The sequence below is a fragment of the Rattus norvegicus genome, chromosome 1, assembly GCF_021556685.1.
Source record: "Rattus norvegicus strain SHRSP/BbbUtx chromosome 1, alternate assembly SHRSP_T2T, whole genome shotgun sequence".
NCBI classification, from domain to species: domain Eukaryota; kingdom Metazoa; phylum Chordata; class Mammalia; order Rodentia; family Muridae; genus Rattus; species Rattus norvegicus.
The window spans coordinates 13,723,882-13,732,496 of NC_141534.1; the positions used below are offsets into that span (position 1 = coordinate 13,723,882).

At 40.9% G+C, this 8,615-nt stretch overlaps 1 pseudogene; it reads left to right on the plus strand.

Moving 5' to 3' along the window:
- Positions 1–5,597: 5,597 nt before the first annotated feature.
- Positions 5,598–7,250, plus strand: Hsp90aa1-ps2 (heat shock protein 90 alpha family class A member 1, pseudogene 2; annotated as a pseudogene).
- The last annotated feature ends 1,365 nt before the right edge of the window (positions 7,251–8,615 follow it).

Consider the following 8,615-nt stretch of genomic DNA (forward strand, 5'->3'; position numbering starts at 1 on the left):
TGTGCATGTGTGTGTGCGTGTGTGTGTGCATGTGTGTGCGTGTGTGTGTATGTGTGTGTGCCTGTGTGTGTGTGTGCGTGTGTGCTTGTATGTGTGTATGCATGTGTGTGCATGTATGTATGTGTGTTTGTATGAGTGTGTGCACATGTGTGACGTGTGTGCATGTGCATAAGTGTGTGCACATGTGTGATGTGTGTGTGCCTGTGTGTGTGTGTGCGTGTGTGTATGTGTGTATGTATGAGTGTGTGTATATGTGTGTATGTGTGTGTGTGTGTGTGTGTAAGTCACAAAAATAGAAGGGACTATGAGAAAGGCATGATATCTTAAGAAAGAGGGAAGGTGTGGAAAGGAATGGACATGAAAGCAAAAGGGACATATATTTGAGTGAAGGTAGGAGACCAGCAAGAGGAGGACAGGGAGGAAGGACAAATTAAAATACCACCCACCACCACTGCTACCATCAAATCCATTACTTTGTATGTCAACTTAAACATAGGTTTTTAAAAAAGAGTATAACATTGTAGACCAACTGCAACTGGACAGACACCAGGAAGGTAAAGTGGCCCCAAGATACTCAGTGTGAGGTGTTTCTATACAGCCTCCAGCCATGACTATGTAGGAACTAAGACAGTGGGCTAGGGATAGAATATCGTCACTTGTGTTACAAAGAGTATTGCTGAGATAGCAATTAAAGTACCAAGACCATGGGGTCTCTATGAGGCTAAGGTAGAAGTCACTTGATACATTCCTTTGAACAAGGAAATCAAAGAATACATGAAGCTAGAAAGTCAATAGAAACCCCAACATCCTGTTCCCTGAGCCTTTAATGATGCACATAATTCTTTCTACCTTTGCCTCTGTCTGCTCTTCAGTATGCCTTACCTTCTAACACCTTTTCCCACCTAAACTTCTAAACACCTAAACCTCTGTTGCTTGTGCTTGCTTTGTCTTTTCACATTGTGTTAGGATATTAGCTGAGCACAGAAGTCCTTCAAATATACTTTATAGCACATGCTTCTTATTTCTCTTGCTCTTCAGGACCACTTATCTAACGTGCTCCAGTTAAAATGTCTCTCTCAAAATGTATTAGCCAGATCCTAGACACCAAACCACAGTTAAATATTCAAGGACACTGCTAGAAAAATCTCAGATCAGAGAGAGAGAGAGAGAGAGAGAGAGAGAGAGAGAGAGAGAGAGAGACCTCGGCACAAGATGGGGGACTCCTTTTTCAGTGGGGCTTCCCTGTGTCTATCTGTCTTTGTCTGGAGAGTGTCCCTGAACACAGGTGGCTGGCCTTGTCTGAAAAGTGACCTTGTACAGAGCTCTCTGAAAGGCTGCCTAACCCAGCACACACCCCATAAGTAGGTGTTGTATTAGAACCAATCAACCCATCCTGCTTGCTTGATGCCTTGACCAATTAGCCCTTTCCACCCATAACTCCCTACCCCTAAAACAATAAAATAGACTGTCTCACGGCAGCAGTCTCCAGAGGTTATTCTGTCATACTCATGGCCTTAAGAACTCTGATCTTTGCTTCTGCTCCCTTTCTCCCCTCAGGCTGATGGCCAACAGCTTCCAGGAAGAAAGTGGGGGCCACAGGAAGGAAGGTGAGTAAAAGTACCCTGAGATTCACAAGATCAAAGGAAAAGAAGATGAAGCCACAAGGAAGCCCTTGAAATAAAAATGACCTTCCAACGAGTTCTTTGTCTTAGAGACCTAACCCAGAGTTAGGTCTCTTTGATAAATGTCACTGGCTGCAGCTTCTATGCAAGCTTTAGAGAAAACACTTATGATATGAAGATAGCTAGTATAATTCCTTATCACTAGCAGAATAATACAGTCCAATGGCTACCACACATCAGTTCTCATAACCCTTTGGCTCAAGTCTAAAATCCTCTAAAAAGTCTTAACAATCTTATATATCTGGCATCCACTATACAACTCCAACCGTATTGTAGCCATTTTTTTTTTCTGTTCCAAAATTATCAAAGCTCTTTTAATAACAAATATATAGCATGCTCAGTTTCCCCTTCCAAGGTTTCTCATGTTACATCCCCTGCCACAAAAACTCACCAAGATCCCATTTCATCTTGGCCTGTTTTTTTGTTTTGTTTTGTTTTGTTTTGTTTTGTTTTAAGATTTATTTATTTTATGTATATAAGTACACTGTTGTTGTCTTCAGACACACAGAAGAGGGCATCGGATCCCATTACAGATGGTTGTGAGCCACCATGTGGTTGCTGGGAATTGAACTCAGGACCTCAGGAAGAGCAGTCAGTGCTCTTAACCACTGAGCCATCTCTCCAGCCCCGGCCTGGTTTTTTTTTTTTTTTTAACTCAATCTTTAACTCATGTTTTCATTCGATGCTTCTCCCAATTCATTCATATATATATATATATATATATATATGTATATATATATATATATATATATACATACTTCACCATGGAATATACTGCCCCACCCCCACGCCCGTTGTGGTCAGTTCTTTGTTTAGAACGGGTCACACAATTAACAGCCTGCCTGGTGTATGACTTCCCTATCAAATGAGTTAGTGCCCTAACAGCAGAGCCTGTCCTTCTGTGGACTCTGGGGCCTAACACAGGGTGATGAGAATAACAGAAAGGGGTAATTTTTTGCCAAATTATATCATATGCATATATAACATCAGAATTAAACTCATTGGGCCCTACTCACTATTACTAGTATTTTTAATGTCCTCACTAAAGGATCAATAGCCCATTTTGATTGAGAAGTAAAAATATCAGATAGAAGGGGATTGCTGGCAAAACAAAAAAGGCTCTTAAGATTAGAAATTAAGCTTGAATTACCCTAGATCCCTAGAACAAAGGAAACTCAAGACGGATGATCAAAATGTGAATGCTTCACTCCTTCTTTAAATGAGGAAAAAGAATACCCTTGGCAGGGAAGGGAGAGGCAAAGATTAAAACAGAGACTGAAGGAACACCCATTCAGAGCCTGCCCCACAGGTGGCCCATACATACACAGCCACCCAATTAGACAAGATGGATGAAGCAAAGAAGTGCAGACCGACAGGAGCCGGATGTAGATCGCTCCTGAGAGACACAGCCAGAATACAGCAAATACAGAGGCGAATGCCAGCAGCAAACCACTGAACTGAGAATAGGTCCCCCGTTGAAGGAATCAGAGAAAGAACTGGAAGAGCTTGAAGGTGCTCGAGACCCCAAAAGTACAACAATGTCAAGCAACCAGAGCTTCCAGGGACTAAGCCACTACCTAAAGACTATACATGGACTGACCCTGGACTCTGTCCCCATAGGTAGCAATGAATATCCTAGTAAGAGCACCAGTGGAAGGGGAAGCCCTGGGTCCTGCTAAGACTGAACCCCCAGTGAACTAGACTATGCGGGGAGGGTGGCAATGGGGGGAGGTTTGGGAGGGGAACACCCATAAGGAAGGGGAGGGGGGAGGGTGATGTCTGTCCGGAAACCGGGAAAGGGAATAACACTTGAAATGTATATAAGAAATACTCAAGTTAATAAAAAAAAAAAAAAAAAGAAAAGAAAAAAAAAGATTAGAAATTAAGAAAGGAAACCCTGAAAGGTACATAAAATAAGAGAATTGGGCCTTAACAAAAACCAAAAAAACAAAAAAAAAAAAATCTATTCATATTGTTTGCAGAGAAGAAATTAAAGTAGGGATCATGCTCAAAAAGTGATCATTCTGTGAACTATGTGTAAATCTAAAGTCTAAATATAGTTATTTTTCAAATTTGGCTCCTGCGGGCTGTCAGAGTTAAGATTAAATTTAGCACATAGAAGAGAGAACCTAAATACAAAAGGTCTGCTGGTAGGGGATCCCAGCATGAAACACATGACACATTCAAAGGGGTTGAATGGAGAGAGGTGTGAAGAAGCCACTATTAATAGATGCAGATGATGCTAAAGAAAGCAGGGAGGTGAGGCTCCCTGGAGTTCACCAGCAGGAAGCCATTGCCTCCCATACCCAGGCTGAAGGGGGTAAGGAGAACTTTACTGGAACCCATCATGACCTGAAGACTTGGAGGAGGAGGGCAGGCATTGTGGAATAGGGCTTCAGGAAAGGCCAAAAGTAATGAACACAGAGAAAGTAGAGAAGATAATCGCGTTCCCTTCCCTCACTGGTCCGTGTCAGGTACCTCATTTGGTCAAATCCAACGGGACTCCAGACAACAAGGTAACAGTCTCAGAGATAGGTAATAAACTTTAACAGTCAAATCGTGTTGGGAGGGGTTTTGCTTATACTTAGAGAAAGTTTAGAGTGTATATTGAGAGGGCCTTCCTGAAACAAATGCTTACTGAAATATGACAAGAGATGGTTTCGATGAAAGAAGGCATTCATTTTTCTTCAGGGAATTTTTCTCATACATTGACGGCTATAATTTGAATGCCTATCTCCTTAAAAACCGATGCCGAATGCCTATAAAATGGCTCAGAGTTGAACGTCTTAGAAGATGGCTACCTTCACCAGACACCAAACAGGCTGGTAACTTCACTTTGGATTTCCTGGCCCACAACTATCAGCTAATTTCTGGTTGTTACAAATTACTCAGTCCCATACACTCTAATATAGCACCACAAATGCTACTGTACTATAAAGATATTGCTATTATAACTTGCTATGTATTTATACTATTCAGGTTTCTCTGATGCTTCTGTATAACCTTCCTAACCTGCAATGGCCTTCATATCTTATCTAATATCTTCTTAGATACATACTTCTCAAGGAAGAACTGTCAATGAAGATAAACGCCTTTCCTCAGTTGATGACAGTCCTTCCTATTTTCAACTGATAGTCACCACAAACACATACTGAGCATTTCCTTTGTGGCAGGTATTTTCTTAAAGCAGGTCATACAGCAGTGATTTTTTTTTAAAGACAGAAATTAGTATACAACAGTGTTTGAAGTTTAGTAGAGAAAACAGACAAAAACATGACATATAAACACATTATATTGTATGGTAGCTGGTCCCAAGTACCTTGGGAAAAAACTGGGGTTTTGGAGATGTAGTTAGTTGCTAGCCTAATTGCCTAACATGCATGAGATCCTGGATTTGATCCCTAGCAGAACATTAACTGGGTGCTGTGGAGTATCCTTGTAATCCTGGAATGTGGAGGCGAAGGCTTGAGAATCAAGAATTTGAGGTCATCCTCAACCCCACTGCAAATCTGAGGCAAGCCTGGGATCGTGAAACCCTTTCTCAAAGAAAGAAAAGTAAAACGTGGGAAATAGATGAGGAGGATAGGTAGTGGCTGTGATTTTTTCAATATTATTAGATATTTCACTTTATGCCTTCAAGAGGGCATAACCTAGTATAGAGATCACTGAGGCAGGGTGGCCCTGGCAAAGAGATAGGTTAAGTGTTCTGAGGCAGCATAATAGACAGAATGTCTCCATCGCACATACAGGGAACTGTGTCTTCAACTCTAGCACATGTGAGACTGTGTGTGTGTGTGTGTGTGTGTGTGTGTGTGTGTGTGTGTGTGTGCGTGCGCACAAATAATCAGAGATATCTCCTGACCCGAGAGGCTTCCCTAAGTTCTAGTTATATAAATAAGAAGCAAAAACCTAGAGTCAGTCTTTACCTATTTTATTGTTGTATTAAAAACAATCCAGTAGAGTTGCTTCAGTGTCCCGGTGCAGTTAGTCATGTTTTATGTGTGCTCGTTCAGTCAAGATGCCTGAGGAAACCCAGACCCAAGACCAACCAATGGCGGAGGAGGAGGAGGAGGAGGAGGAGGAGGTCAAGACCTTTGCCTTTCAGGCAGAAATTGCCCAGTTAATGTCCTTGACCATGAACACTTTCTACTCGAACAAAGAGAACTTTCTGAGGGAGCTCATTTCCAACTCCTCAGACTCTCTGGATAAGATCAGATACTAGAACTTGTCAGACCCTAGTAAACTGGACTCGGGGAAGGAGCTGTACATTAATCTCATTCCCAACAAACAAGACCGACGAACCCTCGCTATTGTGGACACTGGCATTGGAATGACCAAGGCTGACTTGATCAATAACCTTGGCACTATTGTCAAGTCAGGCACCAAAGCCTTCATGGAGGCTTTGCAGACTGGTGCAGATATCTCTATGATTGGCCAGTTTGGTGTTGGTTTTTATTCTGTGTTTTTGGTTGCTGAGAAAGTGACTGCCGTCACGTAGCATAATGATGATGAACAGTACGCCTGGGAGTCCTCAGCTGGGGGATCCTTCACAGTGAGGACTGACACAGGTGAACCAATTGGTCATGGAACAAAGGTTATCGTGCATCTGAAAGAAGACCAAAGTGAGCATTTGGAGGAAAGGTGAATAAAAGAAATTGTGAAGAAACATTCTGTTTATTGGCTACCCCATTACTCTCTTTGTGGAGAAGGAACGTGACAAGGAAGTCAGCGATGATGAGGCTGAAGATAAGAAAGAGAAAGAGGAAGAGAAAGAAAAAGAAGAAAAGGAGTCTGATGACAAGCCTGAAATAGAAGATGTTGGTTCTGATGAAGAAGAGGAAGAGAAGGATGGTGACAAGAAGAAAAAGAAGAAGATAAAGGAAAAGTACATTGATCAAGAAGAACTCAACAAAACAAAGGTGATTTGGACCAGAAATCCTGATGACATTATGAATGAAGACTATGGAGAGTTCTACAAGAGCTTAACCAACGATTGGGAAGAACATTTGGCAGTAAAGCATTTTTCTGTTGAAGGACAATTAGAATTCCGGGCTCTTCTTTTTTGTCCCAAGATGCGCTCCTTTTGATCTGTTTGAAAACAGAAAGAAAAAGAACAACATCAAGTTGTATGTTCGCAGAGTTTTTATCATGGATAAATGTGAGGAGTTAATCCCTGAGTATCTGAATTTCATCAGAGGGGTGGTGGATTCTGAGGATCTCCCTCTAAATATTTCCCGTGAAATGCTGCAACAAAGCAAGATTCTGAAAGTTATCAGAAAGAATCTGGTCAAGAAATGCTTAGAACTATTTACTGAACTGGCTGAAGATAAAGAGAACTACAAAAAGTTTTATGAGCAGTTCTCAAAAAATATAAAGCTTGGAGTTCGTGAAGACTCTCAGAATCTGAAGAAGCTTTCAGAGCTGGTGAGATACTACACATCTGCTTCTGGGGATGAGATGGTCTCTCTGAAGGACTACTGCACCAGGATGAAGGAAAACCAGAAGTGCTGTATGAAACGGCACTCCTGTCTCCAGCTTCAGTCTGGAAGATCCCCAGACCCATGCTAACAGGATCTACAGGATGATCAAGCTGGGTCTAGATATTGATGAGGATGATCCTACCATGGATGATACCAGTGCTGCTGCAACTGAAGAAACGCTACCCCTGGAAGGAGATGACGACACATCACGCATGTAAGTAGACCTGGCTTCCCCAGAACTATGTGTTTGATGCTTACCTTCATTCCTTCTGATAATGCATTTTCCACGGTTTTTGTTTATTTTTGTTAACATTTAAAACAAAAATGTGTGGCATGAAAATAAACATTTCTACATGTGATACTGTGATACTATAGGTTTGACTCAAGAGTTTGACAGAACGTTTGTTGAAAGATGTAATGTAATCTACTGTTAATGTCAACTATGTGGTCTGCAGTGTTTAGCTGTTGAGCTGGATTCCTTAGTAGACCAAATTAAGATGGCTTAAGTTTCATCTTAATTTTTTTTTCATTTCCTGTGGTTAATTCTGCATGTACTAGTCATAGAATTAAACACACATTAAAACAACTTGACAGAGGGATTCCCCAAGTGACTTGTTTTCCAAAGTATGGAGAACAAAACCCTAAGTTCCCCTAGGTCTTGTAACTCAGCAAGGCTTGTGAATGTAGAAATAACAGTGCCCAATCACATTCTGCTTTAAAAGGTAAATACAGATGAGATAGATTTAAAAAAAAAATCCAGTCAGCATTGTAATCTAACAGAACCACTCAACAAAGAAACACAACCTTGGATTAAATTCAATAGGTACAAGAAGAACAACTTTAAAAAGCCAACAATATAATATTATCAAAAGTTGGATTGATGGTATACTCAAATCTTTGTAGAAAAGGACAGGTTAAGTAGTTATGTTTCACACGCTATAATTATAGCATGAAGGAATTACTTTTGATTGAGACACATCTGACATTAACTTGGCATTTCTCACAAGGTACACAAGGACCAAGTTAAGTCAGTTCCCATTCTGTATGAAAATTTAGTATTATGGCTGCTCACTTGACATTATTAGTGTCCGAAACAACTGGACACCTTCATAAGTGTTCTAGGATAACCACAGTCTGTGTTTGTTTCCTTTCTATACATTATAGTAGGAGGGTTGAGAAAGGAATCTTTCTATCTGACATTCTATAGTTCTTTTAATCTTAACTAATAATAACAATCTAGATGTTTGCGTGCTCCTCAAACCCATATGCTGGAACATTACCTCAATGATGAGAGCATTAAAAGAAGACACCTTTAGGATATTATTAGAAAATAGAGACAGAACCTTCATGAGTGGAATCAGGGCCTTTATAAGGAGGTCCACAGGAACTTGTGCACCCTTCTGCCATCTGTAAGAAGTGGTCCCTTATCAGACATCACATTTGATGGCAGCTC